The sequence below is a fragment of the Prunus avium genome, chromosome 4 (genome assembly GCF_965620075.1).
Source record: "Prunus avium chromosome 4, drPruAviu1.hap1.1, whole genome shotgun sequence".
Lineage (NCBI taxonomy): Eukaryota > Viridiplantae > Streptophyta > Magnoliopsida > Rosales > Rosaceae > Prunus > Prunus avium.
In genome coordinates, this window is record NC_142287.1 from 10021030 (window position 1) to 10041006 (window position 19977).

Below are 19977 nucleotides of genomic sequence, written 5' to 3' on the forward strand. Positions count from 1 at the left end.
ACAAGCTCTGTACAAACAGACGTGGCCTCTCTAAATTCCAAGACTATCAACTAATAGTTTAATAGGCTATAGTTGAAAAGCCTATTGTGTTGCGGCTGTTGAACCCAAAAGCAGCATAAAACCAAGAAGCCAAAAAAAGTTGAAATCTCAGAAACTTAAAGAAAAGGATAATGACGAGACTAGCTAAAAGACAAAAAAAGTTGGAGATATACGGTTTGATATGAGAATGACTCAGTTTGATTTGATCTCTACTACTCCAAATGGATATCGGTTTCAAATGCAGCTGCCTCACAAAGCCTTTCTGACACAGACTTATTTTCTTATGGGCCAAATGACAAGGCCCGCAAATAAATTGATGGGTTGACAAAACAAATTACCCATTAACTTTCAAAAGCCCAAAATATTTGATGGGTGGTCCAAATAAATTATGGCATCCTCAAAACCATGTGTGAGAAAATTAATGGACTCATTAAAATGCCTATTAATTTTCTTTTGGCCATTAACAATAAAAAATGGTACAAAACCATTCCAAATTTTCTCATGGGTCATCTACCCTTACAAATTTCAGTGAGATCAATTTAAAATCTCTCAAACTCAAATCATTTTTAAGGAACTACGTCCGGTTTGATTCCGCCAAGGATACGTAGGCAATTTGGAAATTCAATCCAAATACAACCGCAAGCCCAAATAGAATCCCTGGTTTACCTTAACCAAATTCGCTCCAAACACTTTTCTAACCACAAAAATCAAATTGAATCCCTGGTCCAACCACATTCATCCAAATTCCATAAAATATTTCTCACACCACAAATTCTTGCAAGGGGTCTTTCATTCCTTGAAAGTCCAATCAAATTCTCCAGTGAACTACAAAAGGCTTGATCCCCGACAGGGGGTATGTAGGCAGTCTAGGGTTTCCTGGATGCAGCCATAACATCAAATCAAATTCCATTATTTATTTCATTATTCACATTGGAATCAAAGGGTGTTCTCTTCTCAAAGAGATTATAATTAAGAGATATTTTTTATCTTGAATGGGTCGTACTCAATTAATAATACAAACTCTTATTGGTAAATAAGGGTGGCATTATGTTGGGTGAATTTTTAATTACATTATTACATCTTTTATCTAACAGTTCGTTCCTAATCGGAATGGTTAGTGTATTCCATAGTTCGAGATATCGGATTTCACTCAAAACTAACCACATGACTCCTCCCACCATATTATGATGTTGGCCAAGTTTTGGGCTCGATCCGAAATCAATAGGTGTAAGAAATTGGACAGTTTATGTTGAAAGGCAGTTCGTTCCTAATCGGAGTGGTTAGTGTATTCCTTAGTTCTAGATATCAGATTTCACTCAAAACTAACCACACGACTCCTCCCACCATATTATGATGTTGCCCAAGTTTTGGGCTCAATCCGCAATCAATTGGTGTAAGAAATTGGACAATCCAATTTCAAAGGCAGTTCGTTACTAATTGGAGTGGTTGGTGTTTTGCGTAGAGCTAGAGATCGGATTTCGCTCAAACATAACCAAATGACTCCTCCCACCGTATTATGATGTTGCCCAAGTTTTGGGCTCGATCCGAAATCAAAAGGTGAAAGAAATTGGACAATTTATGTTCAAAGGCAGTTCGTTCCTAATCGGAGTGGTTGGTGTATTCCATAGTTCTAGAGATCGGATTTCACTCAAAACTAACCAAATGACTCTACCCACCATATTATGATGTTGCCCAATATTTGGGCTCGATCCGAAATCAATAGGTGTAAGAAATTGGACAATTCAAGTTCAAAGGCAATTCGTCCTTAATTGGAGTGGTTGGTGTTTTGGGTAGTTCTAGAGATTGGATTTCACTCAAACTTAACCAAATGACTCCTCCCACCATATTATGATGTTGCCCAAGTTTTGGGCTCGATCCGAAATCAATAGGTGTAAGAAATTGGACAATTCAAGTTCAAAGGCAGTTCGTTCCAAATTGGAGTGGTTGGTGCTTTGGGTAGTTCTAGAGATTGGATTTCACTCAAACTTAACCAAATAACTCCTCCCACCATATAATGATGTTGCCCAAGTTTTGGGCTCGATCCGAAATCAATAGGTGTAAGAAATTGGACAATTCATGTTCAAAGGCAGTTCGTTCGTAATCGGAGTGGTTGGTGTATTCCATAGTTCTGGAGATCGGATTTCACTCAAAACTAACCAAATGACTCCTCCCACCATAATATGATGTTGCCCAAGTTTTGGACTCGATCCGAAATCAATAGGTTTAAGAAATTGGACAATCCAAGTTCAAAGGCAGTTCGTTCCAAATTGGAGTGGTTGGTGTTTTGGGTAGTTCTAGAGATCGGATTTCACTCAAACTTAACCAAACGACTCCTCCCACCATATTATGATGTTGCCCAAGTATTGGGCTCGATCCAAAATCAATAGGTGCAAGAAATTGGACAATTTTTGTTCATAGGCAGTTCGTTCCTAATCGGAGTGGTTGGTGTATTCCATAGTTCTAAAGATCGGATTTCACTCAAACTTAACCAAATGACTCCTCCCACCATATTATGATGTTGCCCAAGTTTTGGGCTCGATCCGAAATCAATAGGTGTAAGAAATTGGACAATTCAAGTTCAAAGGCAGTTCGTTCCAAATTGGAGTGGTTGGTGCTTTGGGTAGTTCTAGAGATTGGATTTCACTCAAACTTAACCAAATAACTCCTCCCACCATATAATGATGTTGCCCAAGTTTTGGGCTCGATCCGAAATCAATAGGTGTAAGAAATTGGACAATTCATGTTCAAAGGCAGTTCGTTCGTAATCGGAGTGGTTGGTGTATTCCATAGTTCTGGAGATCGGATTTCACTCAAAACTAACCAAATGACTCCTCCCACCATAATATGATGTTGCCCAAGTTTTGGGCTCGATCCGAAATCAATAGGTTTAAGAAATTGGACAATCCAAGTTCAAAGGCAGTTCGTTCCAAATTGGAGTGGTTGGTGTTTTGGGTAGTTCTAGAGATCGGATTTCACTCAAACTTAACCAAACGACTCCTCCCACCATATTATGATGTTGCCCAAGTATTGGGCTCGATCCAAAATCAATAGGTGCAAGAAATTGGACAATTTTTGTTCATAGGCAGTTCGTTCCTAATCGGAGTGGTTGGTGTATTCCATAGTTCTAAAGATCGGATTTCACTCAAACTTAACCACATGACTCGTCCCACCATATTATGGTGTTGCCCAAGTTTTGGGCTCGATCTGAAATCAATTGGTGTAAGAAATTGGACAATTCAAGTTCAAAGGCAGTTCGTTCCTAATCGGAGTGGTTGGTGTATTCCATAGTTCTAGAGATCGGATTTCACTCAAAACAAACCAAATGACTCCACCGAACATATTATGATGTTCCCCAAGTTTTGGGCTTGATCCGAAATCAATAGGTGTAAGAAATTGGACAATTCATGTTCAAAGGAAGTTCGTTCCTAATCGGAGTGGTTGGGGTATTCCATAGTTCTAGAGATCGGATTTCACTCAAAACTAACCAAATGACTCCTCCCACCATCTTTTGATGTTGCCCAAGTTTTGGGCTCGATCCGAAATCAATAGGTATAAGAAATTGGACCATTCAAGTTCAAAGGCAGTTCGTTCCTAATCGGAGTGGTTGGTGTATTCCATAGTTCTAGAGATCGGATTTCACTCAAAACAAACCAAATGACTCCTCCCACCATCTTATGATGTTGCCCAAGTTTTTGGCTCGATCCGAAATCAATTGGTGCAAGAAATTGGACAATTTATGTTCAAAGGCAGTTCGTTCCTAATCGGAGTGGTTGGTGTATTCCATAGTTCTAAAGATCGGATTTCACTCAAACTTAACCACATGACTAGTCCCACCATCTATGGTGTTGCCCAAGTTTTGGGCTCGATCTGAAATCAATAGGTGTAAGAAATTGGACAATTCAAGTTCAAAGGTAGTTTGTTCCTAATCGGAGTGGTGGTGTATTCCATAGTTCTAGAGATCGGATTTCACTCAAAACTAACCAAATGACTCCGCCCACCATATTATGGTGTTGCCCAAGTTTTGGGCTCTATCCGAAATCAATAGGTGTAAGAAATTGGACAATTTATGTTCTACGGTAGTTCGTTCCTAATCGGAGTGGTTGGTGTTTTGGGTAGTTCTAAAGATTGGATTTCACTCAAACTTAAGAAAATGACTCCTCCCACCATATTATGATGTTGCCCAAGTTTTGGGCTCGATCCGAAATCAATTGGTGTAAGAAATTGGACAATTCAAGTTCAAAGGCAGTTAATGCCTAATTGGAGTGGTTGGTGTTTTGGGTAGTTCTAGAGATCGGATTTCGCTCAAACTAAACCAAATGACTCCTCCCACCATATTATGATGTGATGTTGCCCAAGTTTTGGGCTCGATCTGAAATCAATAGGTATAAGAAATTGGACAATTCAAGTTCAAAGGCAGTTCGTTCCTAATTTGAGTGGTTGGTGTTTTGGGTAGTTCTAGAGATCGGATTTCACTCAAACTTAACCAAATAACTCCCCCCACCATATTATGATGTTGCCCAAGTTTTGGGCTCGATCCGAAATCAAGAGGTGTAAGAAATTGGAAAATTTATGTTCAAAGGCAGTTCGTTCGTAATCGGAGCGGTTGGTGTATTCCATAGTTCTAGAGATCGGATTTCACTCAAAACTAACCAAATGACTCCTCCTACCATAATATGATGTTGCCCAAGTTTTGGGCTCGATTCCAAATCAATAGGTTTAATAAATTGGACAATTCAAGTTCAAAGGCAGTTCGTTCCAAATTGGAGAGGTTGGTGTTTTGGGTAACTCTAGAGATCGGATTTCCCTCAAACTTAACCAAATGACTCCTCCCACCACATTATGATGTTGCCCAATTTTTGGGCTTGATCTGAAATCAATAGGTGTAAGAAATTGGACAATTCAAGTTCAAAGGCAGTTCGTTCCTAATTGGAGTGGTTGGTGTTTTTGGTAGTTCTAGAGATCGGATTTCACTCAAACTTAACCAAAGAACTCCTCCCACCATATTATGGTGTTGCCCAAGTTTTGGGCTCGATCCGAAACCAATAGGTGTAAGAAATTGGACAATTTATGTTCAAAGGCAGTTCGTTCGTAATCGGAGTGGTTGGTGTATTCCATAGTTCTAGAGATCGGATTTCACTCAAAACTAACCAAATGACTCCTCCCACCATAATATGATGTTGCCCAAGTTTTGGGCTGGATCCGAAATCATTAGGTTTAAGAAATTGGACAATTCAATTTCGAAGGCAGTTAGTTCCAAATTGGAGTGGTTGTTGTTTTGGGTAGTTCTAGAGATCGGATTTCACTCAAACTTAACAAAATGGCTCCTCCCACCATATTATGATGTTGCCCAAGTTTTGGGCTTGATCCGAAATCAATAGGTGTAAGAAATTGGACAATTCAAGTTCAAAGGAAGTTCATTCCTAATTGGAGTGGTTGGTGTTTTGGGTAGTTCTAGAGATCGGATTTCGCTCAAACTTAACCAAATGACTCCTCCCACCATATTATGATGTGATGTTGCCCAAGTTTTGGGCCGGTCCGAAATCAATAGGTGAAAGAAATTGGACAATTTATGTTCAAAGGCAGTTCGTTCCTAATCGGAGTGGTTGGTGTATTCCATACTTCTAGAGATCGGATTTCACTCAAAACTAACCAAATGACTCCACCCAACATATTATGATGTTGCCCAAGTTTTGGGTTTGATCCGAAATCAATAGGTGTAAGAAATTGGACAATTCAAGTTCAAAGGCAGTTCGTTCTTAATTGGAGTGGTTGGTGTTTTGGGTAGTTCTAGAGATTGGATTTCTCTCAAACTTAACGAAATGACTCCTCCCACCATATTATGATGTTGCCCAAGTTTTGGGCTCGATCCGAAATCATTAGGTGTAAGAAATTGGACAATTCAAGTTCAAAGGCAGTTCTTTCCTAATTGGGATGGTTGGTGTATTTGGTAGTTCTAGAGATCGGATTTCACTCAAAATTTACCAAATGAGTCCTCCCACCGTATTATGATGTTGCCCAAGTGTTGGGCTCGATCCGAAATCAATAGTGTAAGAAATTGGACAATTCAAGTTCAAAGGCAGTTCGTTTCTAATTGGAGTGGTTGGTGTTTTGGGTAGTTCAAGAGATCAGATTTCACTCAAAGTTAACCAAATGACTCCTCCCACCATATTATGATGTTGCCCATGTTTTGGGCTCTATCCGAAGTCAATAAGTAAAAGAAATTGGACAATTCACGTTCAAAGGCATTTCGTTCCTAATAGAAGTGTTTGGTGTATTCCATAGTTCTAGCGATCGGATTTCACTCAAAATTAACCAAATGACTCCTCCCACCATATTATGATGTTGCCCAAGTTTTGGGCTCTATCCGAAATCAATAGGAGTATGAAATTGGCCAATTCAAGTTCAAAGGCAATTCGTTACCAGTTGAAGTGGTTGGTGTATTCCATAGTTTTAGTGATCAGATTTCACTAAAAATTAACGAAAAGACTCCTCCCACCATATTATGATGTTGCCCAAGTTTTGAGCTCCATCCGAAATCAATAGGTGTAAGAAATTGGACAATTCCAGTGCAAAGGCAGTTCGTTCCAAATTGGGGTGGTTGGTGTATTGGGTAGTTCTAGCGATCGGATTTGACTCAAAATTAACCAAACGACTCCTCCCACCATATTATGTTGTTGTCCAAGTTTGGGGCTGGATCCAAAATCAATAGGTGTAAGAAATTGGACAATTCAAGTTCAAAGGCAGTTCGTTCCAAATTGGACTGGTTGGTGTTTTGGGTAGTTCTAGGGATCGGATTTCACTCAAAGTTATCCAAATGACTCCTCCCACCATATTATGATGTTGCCCAAGTTTTTGGCTCGATCCGAATTCAATACGTGTAAGAAATTGGACAACTTATGTTCAAAGGCAGTTCGTTCCTAATCGGAGTGGTTGGTGTATTCCATAGTCCTAGAGATCGGATTTCCCTCAAAACTAACCAAATGACTCCTCCCACCATATTATAATGTTGCCCAAGTTTTGGGCTCGATCCGAAATCAATAGGTGTAAGAAATTGGACAATTCAAGTTCAAATGCAGTTCGTTCCTAATTGGAGTGGTTGGTGTTTTGGGTAGTTCTAGAGATCGGATATCACTCAAACTTAACCAAATGACTCCTCCCACGATATTATGATGTTGCCCATGTTTTGGGCTCGATCCGAAATCAATAGGTGTAAGAAATTGGACACTTCAAGTTCAATGGCAGTTCGTTCCTAATTGGGGTGGTTGGTGTATTGGGTAGTTCTAGATATCCGATTGCACACAAAATTAACCAAATGACTCCTCCCACCATATTATGATGTTGCCCAAGTTTTGGGGTTGATCCGCAATCAATAGGTATAAGAAATTGGACAAGTCAAGTTCAATGGCAGTCTGTTCCTAATTGGGGTGGTTGGTGTATTGGGTAGTTCTAGAGATCGGATTGCATTCAAAATTAACCAAATGACTCCTCCCACCATATTATGATGTTGCCCAAGTTTTAGGCTCTATCCGAAATCATTAGGTGTAAGAAAATGGACAATTCAAGTTCATAGGCAGTTCGTTTCTAATTGGAGTGGTTGGTGTTTTGGGTAGTTCTAGGGATCAGATTTCACTCAAAGTTAACCAAATGACTCCTCCCACCATATTATGATGTTGCCCAAGTTTTGGGCTCGATCCAAAATTAATAGGTGTAAGAAATTGGACAATTCAAGCTCAATGGCAGTTCGTTCCTAATTGGGGTGGTTGGTGTATTGGGTAGTTCTAGAGATCCGATTGCACACTAAATTAACCAAATGACTTCTCCCACCATATTGTGATGTTGCCCAAGTTTTGGGGTTGATCCGCAATCAATAGGTATAAGAAATTGGACAAGTCAAGTTCAATGGCAGTTCGTTCTGAATTGGGATGGTTGGTGTATTGGGTAGTTCTAGAGATCGGATTGCACTCAAAATTAACCAAATGACTCCTCCGACCATATTATGTTGTTGCCCATGTTTTGGGCTCTATCCGAAATCAATAAGTAAAAGAAATTGGACAATTCAAGTTCAAAGGCAGTTCGTTACAAGTTGAAGTGGTTGGTGTATTCCATAATTCTAGTGATCGGATTTCACTAAAAATTAACGAAATGACTCCTCCGACCACATTATGTTGTTGCCCAAGTTTTGGGCTTGATCCGAAATCAATAGGTGTAAGAAATTGGATAATTCAAGTTCAACGGCAGTTCGTTCCAAATTGGGGTGGTTGGTGTATTGTGTAGTTCTAGAGATCCGATTGCACTCAAAATTAACCAAAAGACTCCTCCCACCATATTATGTTGTTGCCCAAGTTTTGGGCTCTATCCGAAATCAATAGGTGTAAGAAATTGGACAATTCAAGTTCAAAGGCTTTTCGTTCCTAATTGGAGTGGTTGGTGTTTTGGGTAGTTCTAAAGATCGGATTTCACTCAAACTTAACCAAATGACTCCTCCCACCACATTATGATGTTGCCCAAGTTTTGGGCTCGATCCGAAATAAATAGGTGTAAGAAATTGGACAATTCAAGTTCAATGGCAGTTCGTTCCTAATTGGGGTGGTTGGTGTATTGGGTAGTTCTAGAGATCAGATTTCCCTCAAAATTAACCAAATGACTCCTCCCACCATATTATGATTTTGCCAGAGTTTTGGGCTCGATCCGAAATCAATAGATGTAAGAAATTGGACAATTCAAGTTCCAAGGCAGTTCGTTCCTAATTGGGGTGGTTAGAGTATTGGGTAGCTCTAGAGATCGGATTTCACTCAAAATTAACCAAATGACTCCTCCCACCATATTATGTTGTTGCCCAAGTTTTGGGCTCGATCCGGAATCAGTAGGTGTATGAAATTGGACAATTCAAGTTCAAAGGCAATTCGTTACAAATTGAAGTGGTTGGTGTATTCCATAGTTCTGGGGATCGGATTTCACTAAAAATTAACCAAATGACTCCTCCCACCATATTATGACGTTGCCCAAGTTTTGGGCTCGATCCGAAATCAATTGGTGTAAGAAATTGGACAATTCAAGTTCATAGACTGTTCGTTCCAAATTGGTGTGGTTGGTGTTTTGGGTAGTTCTAGAGATCGGATTTCACTCAAACTTTTCCAAAGTACTCCTCCCACCATTTTATGATGTTGCCCAAGTTTTGGGCTCTATCCGAAATCAATAGGTGTAAGAAATTGGACAATTTATGCTCAAAGGCAGTTCGTTCCTAATCAGAGTGGTTGGTGTATTCCATAGTTCTAAAGATCGGATTTCACTCAAAATTAACCAAATGACTCCTCCCACCATAATATGTTGTTGCCCAAGTTTTGGGCTCGATGCGAAATCAATAGGAGTAAGAAATTGGACAATTCAAGTTCAAAGGCAGTTCGTTCCTAATTGGAGTGGTTGGTGTTTTGGGTAGTTCTAGAGATCGGATTTCACCCATACTTAACGAAATGACTCCTCCCACCATATTATGATGGTGCCCAAGTTTTGGGCTCGATCCGAAATAAATAGGTGTAAGAAATTGGACAATTTATGTTCAAAGGCATTTCGTTCCTAATCGGAGTGGTTGGTGTATTCCATAGTTCTAGAGATCGTATTTCACTCAAAATTAACCAAATGACTCCTCCCACAATATTATGTTGTTGCCTATGTTTTAAGCTCGATCCGAAATCAATAGGAGTAAGAAGTTGGACAATCCAATTTCAAAGGCAGTTCGTTCCTTACTGGAGTGGTTGGTGTTTTGGGGAGTTCTAGAGATTGGATTTCACTCAAACTTAACCAAAAGACTCCTCCCGCCATGTTATGTTGTTGCCCAAGTTTTGGGCTAGATCCGAAATCAATAGGTGTAAGAAATTGGACAATTCAAGTTCGAGGGCAGTTCGTTCCTAATCGGAGTGGTTGGTGTATTCCATAGTTCTAGAGATCGGATTTCACTGAAAACAAACCAAATGACTCCTCCCACCATATTATGATGTTGCCCAAGTTTTGCGCTCAATCCGAAAACAATAGGTGTAAGAAATTGGACAATTCAAGTTCAAAGGCAGTTCGTTCCTAATTGGAGTGGTTGGTGTTTTGGGTAGTTCTAGAGACCGGATTTCACTCAAACTTAACCAAATGACTCCTTCCACCATATTATGATGTTGCCCAAGTTTTGGGCACGATCCGAAATCAATAGGTGTAAGAAATTGGAAAATTTATTTCAAAGGCAGTTCGTTCCCAATCGGAGTGGTTGGTGTATTCCATATTTCTAGAGATTGGATTTCACCCCAACTTAACCAACTGACTCCTCCCACCATATTATGATGTTGCCCAAGTTTTAGGCTCGATCCGAATTCAATAGGTGTAAGAAATTGGACAATTTATGTTCAAAGGCAGTCCGTTCCTAATCCGAGTGCTTGGTGTATTCCATAGTTCTAGAGATCGGATTTCACTCAAAACTAACCAAATGACTCCTCCCACCATATTATGATGTTGCCCAAGTTTTGTGCTCGATCCGAAATCAATAGGTGTAAGAAATTGGGGAAGTCAACTTCAAAGGCAGTCCGTTCCTAATTGGAGTGGTTGGTGTTTTGGGTAGTTCTAGAGATCGGATTTCCCTCAAACTTAACCGAGTGGTTGGTGTATTCCATAGTTCTAGAGATCGGATTTCACTCAAAACTAACAAAATCACTCCTCCCACCATATTATGATGTTGCCCAAGTTTTGAACTCGATCCGAAATCAATAAGTGTAAGAGATTGGACAATTCAATTTCGAAGGAAGTTCGTTCCTAATTGGAGTGGTTGGTGTTTTGTGTAGTTCTAGAGATCGGATTTCACTCAAAGTTATTGGGTAGTTCTAGAGATCGGATTTCACTCAAAGTTAACCAAATGACTCCTCCCACTATATTATGATGTTGCCCAAGTTTTGGGATCGATCCGAAATCAATAGGTGTAAGAAATTGGACAATTTGTGTTCAAAGGCAGTTCATCCCTAATCAGAGTGGATGGTGTATTCTATAGTTCTAGAGATCGGATTTCAATCAAAACCACGCAAATGACTCCTCCCACCATGTTATGTTGTTGCCCACGTTTTGGGCTCGATCCGAAATCAATAGCTATAAGAAATAGGACAATTCAAGTTTAAAGGCAGTTCGTTCCTAATCGGAGTGGTTGGTGTTTTGGGTAGTTCTAGAGATCGGATCTCACTCAAACTTAACCAAATGACTCCTCCCACCATATTATGATGTTGCCAAAGTTTTGGGCACGATCCGAAATCAATAGGTGTAAGAAATTGGACAATTCAAGTTCAAAGGCAGTTCGTTCCTAATTGGAGCGGTTGGTGTTTTGCATAGTTCTAGAGATTGGATTTCACTCAAACTTAACCAAACGACTCTATCCACCATATTATGACGTTGCCCAAGTTTTGGGCACAATCCGAAATCAATAGGTGTGATAAATTGGACAATTCAAGTTCGAAGGCAGTTCGTTCCTAATTGGAGTGGTTGGTGTTTTGGGTAGTTCTAGACATCGGATTTCACTCAAACTTAACCAAATGAGTCCTCCCACCATATTATGATGTTGCCCAAGTTTTGGGCTCGATCCGAAATCAATATGTGTAAGGAATTGGTTAATTCTAGTTCAAAGGCAGTTCGTTCCTAAGTGAAGTGGTTGGTGTATTCCATAGTTCTAGAGATCGGATTTCACTCAAACTTAACCAAATGACTCCTCCACCATATTATGATGTTGCCCAAGTTTTGGGCTCGATCCGGAATCAATAGGTGTAAGAAATTGGACAATTCAAGTTCAAAGGCAGTTCGTTCCTAATTGGGGTGGTTGGTGTATTGGGTAGTTCTAGAGATCGGATTTCACTCAACTTTAACCAAACGACTCTATCCGCCATATTATGATGTTGCACAAGTTTTGGGCTCAATCCGAAATCAATAGGTGTAAGAAATTGGACAATTCAAGTTCAAAGGCAGTTCGTTCCTAATTGGAGCGGTTGGTGTTTTGCGTAGTTCTAGAGATTGGATTTCCCTCAAATTTAACCAAACGACTCTATCCACCATATTATGATGTTGCCCAAGTTTTGGGATCGATCCGAAATCAATAGGTGTAACAAATTGGAGAATTCAAGTTCAAAGCCAGTACGTTCCTAATTGGGGTGGTTGGTGTATTGGGTAGTTCTAGAGATCGGATTTCACTCAACCTTAATCAAATGACGGCCCCCACCGTATTATGATGTTGCCCAAGTTTTGGGCTCGATCCGAAATCAATAGGTGTAAGAAATTGGTTAATTCAAGTTCAAAGGCAGTTCGTTCCTAAGTGAAGTGGTTGGTGTATTCCATAGTTCTAGAGATCGGATTTCACTCAAACTTAACCAAATGACTCCTCCACCATATTATGATGTTGCCCAAGTTTTGGGCTCGATCCGGAATCAATAGGTGTAAGAAATTGGACAATTCAAGTTCAAAGGCAGTTCGTTCCTAATTGGGGTGGTTGGTGTATTGGGTAGTTCTAGAGATCGGATTTCACTCAACCTTAACCAAACGACTCTATCCGCCATATTATGATGTTGCACAAGTTTTGGGCTCAATCCGAAATCAATAGGTGTAAGAAATTGGACAATTCAAGTTCAAAGGCAGTTCGTTCCTAATTGGAGCGGTTGGTGTTTTGCGTAGTTCTAGAGATTGGATTTCCCTCAAATTTAACCAAACGACTCTATCCACCATAATATGATGTTGCCCAAGTTTTGGGATCGATCCGAAATCAATAGGTGTAACAAATTGGAGAATTCAAGTTCAAAGGCAGTACGTTCCTAATTGGGGTGGTTGGTGTATTGGGTAGTTCTAGAGATCGGATTTCACTCAACCTTAATCAAATGACGGCCCCCACCGTATTATGATGTTGCCCAAGTTTTGGGCTCGATCCGAAATCAATAGGTGTAAGAAATTGGACAATTCAAGTTTAAAGGCAGTTCGTTCCTAAGTGAAGTGGTTGGTGTATTCCATAGTTCTAGAGATCGGATTTCACTCAAACTTAACCAAATGACTCCTCCCACCATAATATGATGTTGCCCAAGTTTTGGGCTCGATCCGGAATCAATAGGTGTAAGAAATTGGACAATATATGTTCAAAGCTAGTTCATTCCTAATCGGAGTGGTTGGTGTATTCCTCAGTTCTAGAGATCGGATTGCACTGAAAATTAACCAAATGACTCCTCCCACCGTATTATGATGTTGCCCAAGTTTTGGGCTCTATCCGAAATCAATAGGTGTAAGAAATTGGAGAATTCAAGTTCAACGGCAGTACGTTCCTAATTGGAGTGGTTGGTGTTTTGGGTAGTTCTAAACATCGGATTTCACTCAAACTTGACCAATTGACTCCTCCCACCATATTATGATGTTGCCCATGTTTTGGGCTCGATCCGAAATCAATAGGTGTAAGAAATTGGTCAATTCAATTTCAAAGGCAGTTCGTTCCTAAGTGAAGTGGTTGGTGTATTCCATAGTTCTAGAGATCGGATTTCACTCAAACTTAACCAAATGACTCCTCCCACCATATTGTGATGTTGCCCAAGTTTTGGGCTCGATCCGGAATCAATAGGTGTAAGAAATTGGACAAGTCAAGTTCAAAGGCAGTTCGTTCCTAATTGGGGTGGTTGGTGTATTGGGTAGTTCTAGTGATCGGATTTCACTCAACCTTAACCAAATGACGGCCCCCACCGTATTATGATGTTGCCCAAGTTTTGGGCTCGATCCGAAATCAAAAGGTGTAAGAAATTGGACAATTCAAGTTCAAAGGCAGTTCGTTCCTAAGTGAAGTGGTTGGTGTATTCCATAGTTCTAGAGATCGGATTTCACTAAAACTTAACCAAATGACTCCTCCCACCATATTATGATGTTGCCCAAGTTTTGGGCTCGATCCGAAATCAATAGGTGTAAGAAATTGGACAATATATGTTCAAAGCTAGCTGATTCCTAATCGGAGTGGTTGGTGTATTCCTTAGTTCTAGAGATCGGATTGCACTGAAAATTAACCAAATGACTCCTCCCACCGTATTACGATGTTGCCCAAGTTTTGGGCTCTATACGAAATCAATAGGTGTAACAAATTGAAGAACTCAAGCTCTAAGGCAGTACGTTCCTAATTGGAGTGGTTTGTGTTTTGGGTAGTTCTAGAGATCGGATTTCACTCAAACTTAACCAAATGACTCCTCCCACCATATTATGATGTTGCCCAAGTTTTGGGCACGATCCGAAATCAATAGGTGTAAGAAATTGGACAATTCTAGTTCAAAGGCAGTTCGTTCCTAAGTGAAGTGGTTGGTGTATTCCACAGTTCTAGAGATTGGATATCACTCAAACTTAACCAAACGACTCTATCCACCATATTATGATGATGCCCAAGTTTTGGGCTCGATCCGGAATCAATAGGTGTAAGAAATTGGACAATTTATGTTCAAATGAAATTCGTTCCTAATCGGAGTGGTTGGTGTATTCCATTGTTCTAGAGATCCGATTTCACTCAAACTTAACCAAATGACGGCCCCAACCGTATTATGATGTTGCCCAAGTTTTGGGCTCTATCCGAAATCAATAGGTGTAACAAATTGAAGAACTCAAGCACTAAGGCAGTACGTTCCTAATTGGGGTGGTTTGTGTTTTGGGTAGTTCTAGTGATCGGATTTCACTCAACCTTAACCAAATGACGGCCCCCACCGTATTATGATGTTGCCCAAGTTTTGGGATTGATCCGAAATCAATAGGTGTAAGAAATTGGACAATTCAAGTTCAAAGGCAGTTCGTTCCTAAGTGAAGTGGTTGGTGTATTCCATAGTTCTAGAGATCGGATTTCACTCAAACTTAACCAAATGAGTCCTCCCACCATATTATGATGTTGCCCAAGTTTTGGGCACGATCCGGAATCAATAGGTGTAAGAAATTGGACAATTCAAGTTCAAAGGTAGTTCGTTTCTAATTGGGGTGGTTGGTGTATTGGGTAGTTCTAGAGATCGGATTGCACTGAAAATTAACCAAATGACTCCTTCCACCGTATTATGATGTTGCCCAAGTTTTGGGCTCTATCCGAAATCAACAGGTGTAACAAATTGGAGAATTCAAGTTCAAAGGCAGTACGTTCCTAATTGGAGTGGTTGGTGTTTTGGGTAGTTCTAGAGATCGGATTTCTCTCAAAATTAACCAAATGACAACTCCCACCATATTATGATGTTGCCCAAGTTTTGGGCTCTGTCAGAAATCAATAGGTGTAAGAAATTGGACAATTCAAGTTCAAAGGCAGTTCGTTCCTAATTGGGGTGGTTGGTGTATTGGGTAGTTCTGGAGATCGGATTTCACTCAACCTTAACCGAATGACTCCTCCCACCGTATTATGATGTGGCCCAAGTTTTGGGCTTGATCCGAAATCAAAAGGTGTAAGAAATTGGACAATTCAAGTTCAAAGGCAGTTCGTTCCTAAGTGAAGTGGTTGGTGTATTCCACAGTTCTAGAGATCGGATTTCACTCAAACTTAACCAAATGACTCCTCCCACCATATTATGATGTTGCCCAAGTTTTGGGCTCGATCCGGAATCAATAGGTGTAAGAAATTGGACAATTCAAGTTCAAAGGTAGTTCGTTTCTAATTGGGGTGGTTGGTGTATTGGGTAGTTCTAGAGATCGGATTGCACTGAAAATTAACCAAATGACTCCTCCCACCGTATTATGATGTTGCCCAAGTTTTGGGCTCTATCCAAAATCAATAGGTGTAACAAATTGGAGAATTCAAGTTCAAAGGCAGTACGTTCCTAGTTGGAGTGGTTGGTGTTTTGGGTAGTTCTAGAGATCGGATTTCACTCAAACATAACCAAATGACTCCTCCCACCATATTATGATGTTGCCCAAGTTTTGGGCTCGATCCGAAATCAATTGGTGTAAGAAATTGGACAATTCAAGTTCGAAGGCAGTTCGTTCCTAATTGGAATGGTTGGTGTTTTGGGTAGTTCTAGAGATCGGATTTCACTCAAACTTAACCAAATGACTCCTCCCACCATATTATGATGTTGCCCAAGTTTTGGGCTCGATCCAAAATCGATAGGTGTCAGAAATTGGACAATTGATGTTCACAGGCAGTTCGTTCCAAATTGGAGTGGTTGGTGTTTTGGGTAGTTCTAGGGATCGGATTTCACTCAAAGTTATCCAAATGACTCCTCCCAACATATTATGATGGTGCCCAAGTTTAGGGCTCGATCCGAAATCAATAGGTGTAAGAAATTGGACAATTCAAGTTCAACGGCAGTTCGTTCCTAATTGGAGCGGTCGGTGTTTTCGGAAGTTCTAGTGATTGGATTTAACTCAAACTTAACCAAATGGCTCCTCCCACCATATTATGTTGTCGCCCAGGTTTTGGGCTCGATCCGAAATCAATAGGTGTAAGAAATTGGACAATTCAAGTTCAAAGGTAGTTCGTTCCTAATTGGAGTGGTTGGTGTTTTGGGCAGTTCTAGATATCGGATTTCACTCAAACTTAACCAAATGACTCCTCCCACCATATTATGATGTTGCCCCAGTTTTGGGCTTGATCCTAATTCATTAGGTGTATGAAATTGGACAATTTATGTTCAAAGGCAGTTCGTTCCTAATCGGAGTGGATGGTGTATTCCATATTTCTAGAGATCGGATTTCAATCAAAACTAACCAAATGACTCCTCCCACCATATTAAGATGTTGCCCAAGTTTTGGGCTCGATCCGAAATCAATAGGTGTAAGAAATTGGACAATTCAATTGCGAAGGCAGTTCGTTCCTAATTGGAGTGGTTGGTGTTTTGGGTAGTTCTAAAGATTGGATTTCACTTAAACTTTACCAAAAGACTCCTCCCACCATATTATGACGTTGCCCAACTTTTGGGCTCGATCCGAAATCAATAGGTTTAAGAAATTGGACAATTTCTATTCAAAGGCAGTTCGTTCGAAATCGGAGTGGTTGGTGTATTCCTTAGTTCTAGAGATCGGATTTCACTCAAACTTAACCAAATGACTCCTCCCACCATATTATGATGTGGCCCAAGTTTTGGGCTCGATCCGAAATCAATTGGTGTAAGAAATTGGACAATTCAAGTTCGAAGGCAGTTCGTTCCTAATTGGAGTGGTTGGTGTTTTGGGTAGTTCTAGAGATCGGATTTCACTCAAACTTAACAAAATGACTCCTCCCACCATATTATGATGTTGCCCAAGTTTTGGGCTCGATCCGAAATCAATAGGTGTAAGAAATTGGACAATTCAAGTTCAAAGGCAGTTCGTTCCAAATTGGAGTGGTCGGTGTTTTGGGTAGTTCTAGGGATCTGATTTCAATCAAACTTAACCAAATGACTCCTCCCACCATATTATGATGTTGCCCAAGTTTTGGACTCGATCCGAATTCAATAGGTGTAAGAAATTGGACAGTTTATGTTCAATGCTGTTCGTTCCTAATCCGAGTGGTTGGTGTATTCCATAGTTCTAGAGATCGGATTTCACTCAAAACTAACCAAATGACTCCTCCCACCATATTATAATGTTGCCCAATTTTTGGACTCGATCCGGAATCAATAGGTGTAAGAAATTGGACAATTAAAGTTCAATGGCAGTTCGTTTCTAATTGGGGTGGTTGGTCTATTGGGTAGTTCTAGAGATCGGATTGCACTGAAAATTAACCAAATGACTCCTCCCACCGTATTATGATGTTGCCCAAGTTTTGGTCTCTATCCGAAATCAATAGGTGTAACAAATTGGAGAATTCAAGTTCAAAGGCAGTACGTTCCTAATTGGAGTGGTTGGTGTTTTGGGTTGTTCTAGAGATCGGATTTCACTCAAACATAACCAAATGACTCCTCCCACCATATTATGATGTTGCCCAAGTTTTGGGCTCAATCCGAAATCAATAGGTGTAAGAAATTGGACAATTCAAATTCAAAGGCAGTTCATTCCTAATTGGAGTGGTTGGTGTTTTGGGTAGTTCTAGAGATCAGATTTCACTCAAACATAACGAAATGACTCCTCCCACCGTATTATGTTGTTGCCCAAGTTTTGGGCTCGATCCGAAATCAATAGGTGTGAGAAATTGGACAATTCAAGTTCAAAGGCAGTTCATTCCTAAGTGAAGTGGTTGGTGTATTCCATAGTTCTAGAGATCGGATTTCACTCAAACTTAACCAAACGACTCCTCCCACCATATTATGATGTTGCCCAATTTTTGGGATCGAACCAAAATCAATAGGTGTAAGAAATTGGACAATTTATGTTCAAAGGCAGTTCGTTCCTAATCGAAGTGGTTGGTGTATTCCATAGTTCTAAAGATCGGATTTCACTCAAAACTAACCAAATGAATCCTCCCACCATATTATGATGTTGCCCAAGTTTTGGGCTCGATTTGAAATCAATACTTGTAAGAAATTGGACAATTCAAGTTCAAAAGCAGTTCGTTCCTAATTGGAGGGGTTGGTGTTTTGGTTAGTTCTAGAGATAGGATTTCACTCAAACTTAACCAAATGACTCCTCCCACAATATTATGATGTTGCCCAAGTTTTGGGCTCAATCCGAAATCAATAGGTGTAAGAAATTGGACAATTCAAGTTCAAAGGCAGTACGTTCCTAATTGGTGGGGTTGGTGTTTTGGTTAGTTCTAGAGATAGGATTTCACTCAAACATAACCAAATGACTCCTCCCACCATATTATGATGTTGCCCAAGTTTTGGGCTCAATCCGAAATCAATAGGTGTAAGAAATTGGACAATTCAAATTCAAAGGCAGTTCGTTCCTAATTGGAGTGGTTGGTGTTTTGGGTAGTTCTAGAGATGGGATTTCACTCAAACATAACCAAATGACTCCTCCCACCATATTATGATTTTCCCCAAGTTTTGGGCTCGATCCGAAATCAATAGGGGTAAGAAATTGGACAATTCAAGTTCAAAGGCATTTCGTTCCTAGGTGAAGTAGTTGGTGTATTCCACAGTTCTAGGGATCGGATTTCACTCAAACTTAACCAAACGTCTCCTTCCACCATATTATGATGTTGCCCAAGATTTGGGATCGAACCAAAATCAATAGGTGTAAGAAATTGGACAATTTATGTTCAAAGGCAGTTCATTCCTAATCGGAGTGGTTCGTGTATTCCATAGTTCTAGAGATCGGATTTCACTCAAAACTAACCAAATGACTTCTCCCACAATATTATGATGTTGCCCAAGTTTTGGGCTCGATCCGAAATCAATAGCTGTAAGAAATTGGACAATTTATGTTCAAAGGCAGTTTGTTCCTAATCGAAGTGGTTGGTGTATTCCATAGTTCTAGAGATCGGATTTCACTCAAAACTAACCGAATGACTCCTCCCTCCATATTATGATGTTGCCCAAGTTTTGGGCTCGATCCGAAATCAATAGGTGTAAGAAATTGGACAATTCAAGTTCAAAGGCAGTTCGTTCCTAACTGGAGTGGTTGGTGTTTTGGGTAGTCCTAGAGATCAGATTTCACTCAAACTCAACCAAATGACTCCTCCCACCATATTATGATGTTGCCCAAGTTTTGGGCACGATCCGAAATCAATAGGTGTAAGAAATTGGACAATTCAAGTTCAAAGGCAGTTCGTTCCTAATTCGGGTGGTTGGTGTATTGGGTAGTTCTAGAGATCGGATTTCACTCAACCGTAACCAAATGACTCCTACCCCCATATTATGAAGTTGCCCAAGTTTTGGGCTCGATCCGGAATCAATAGGTGTAAGAAATTGGACAATTCAAGTTCAAAGGCAGTTCGTTTCTAATTGGGGTGGTTGGTGTATTGGGAAGTTCTAGAGATCGGATTGCACTGAAAATTAACCAAATGACTCCTCCCACCGTATTATGATGTTCCCCAAGTTTTGGGCTCTATCCGAAATCAATAGGTGTAACAAATTAGAGAATTCAAGTTCA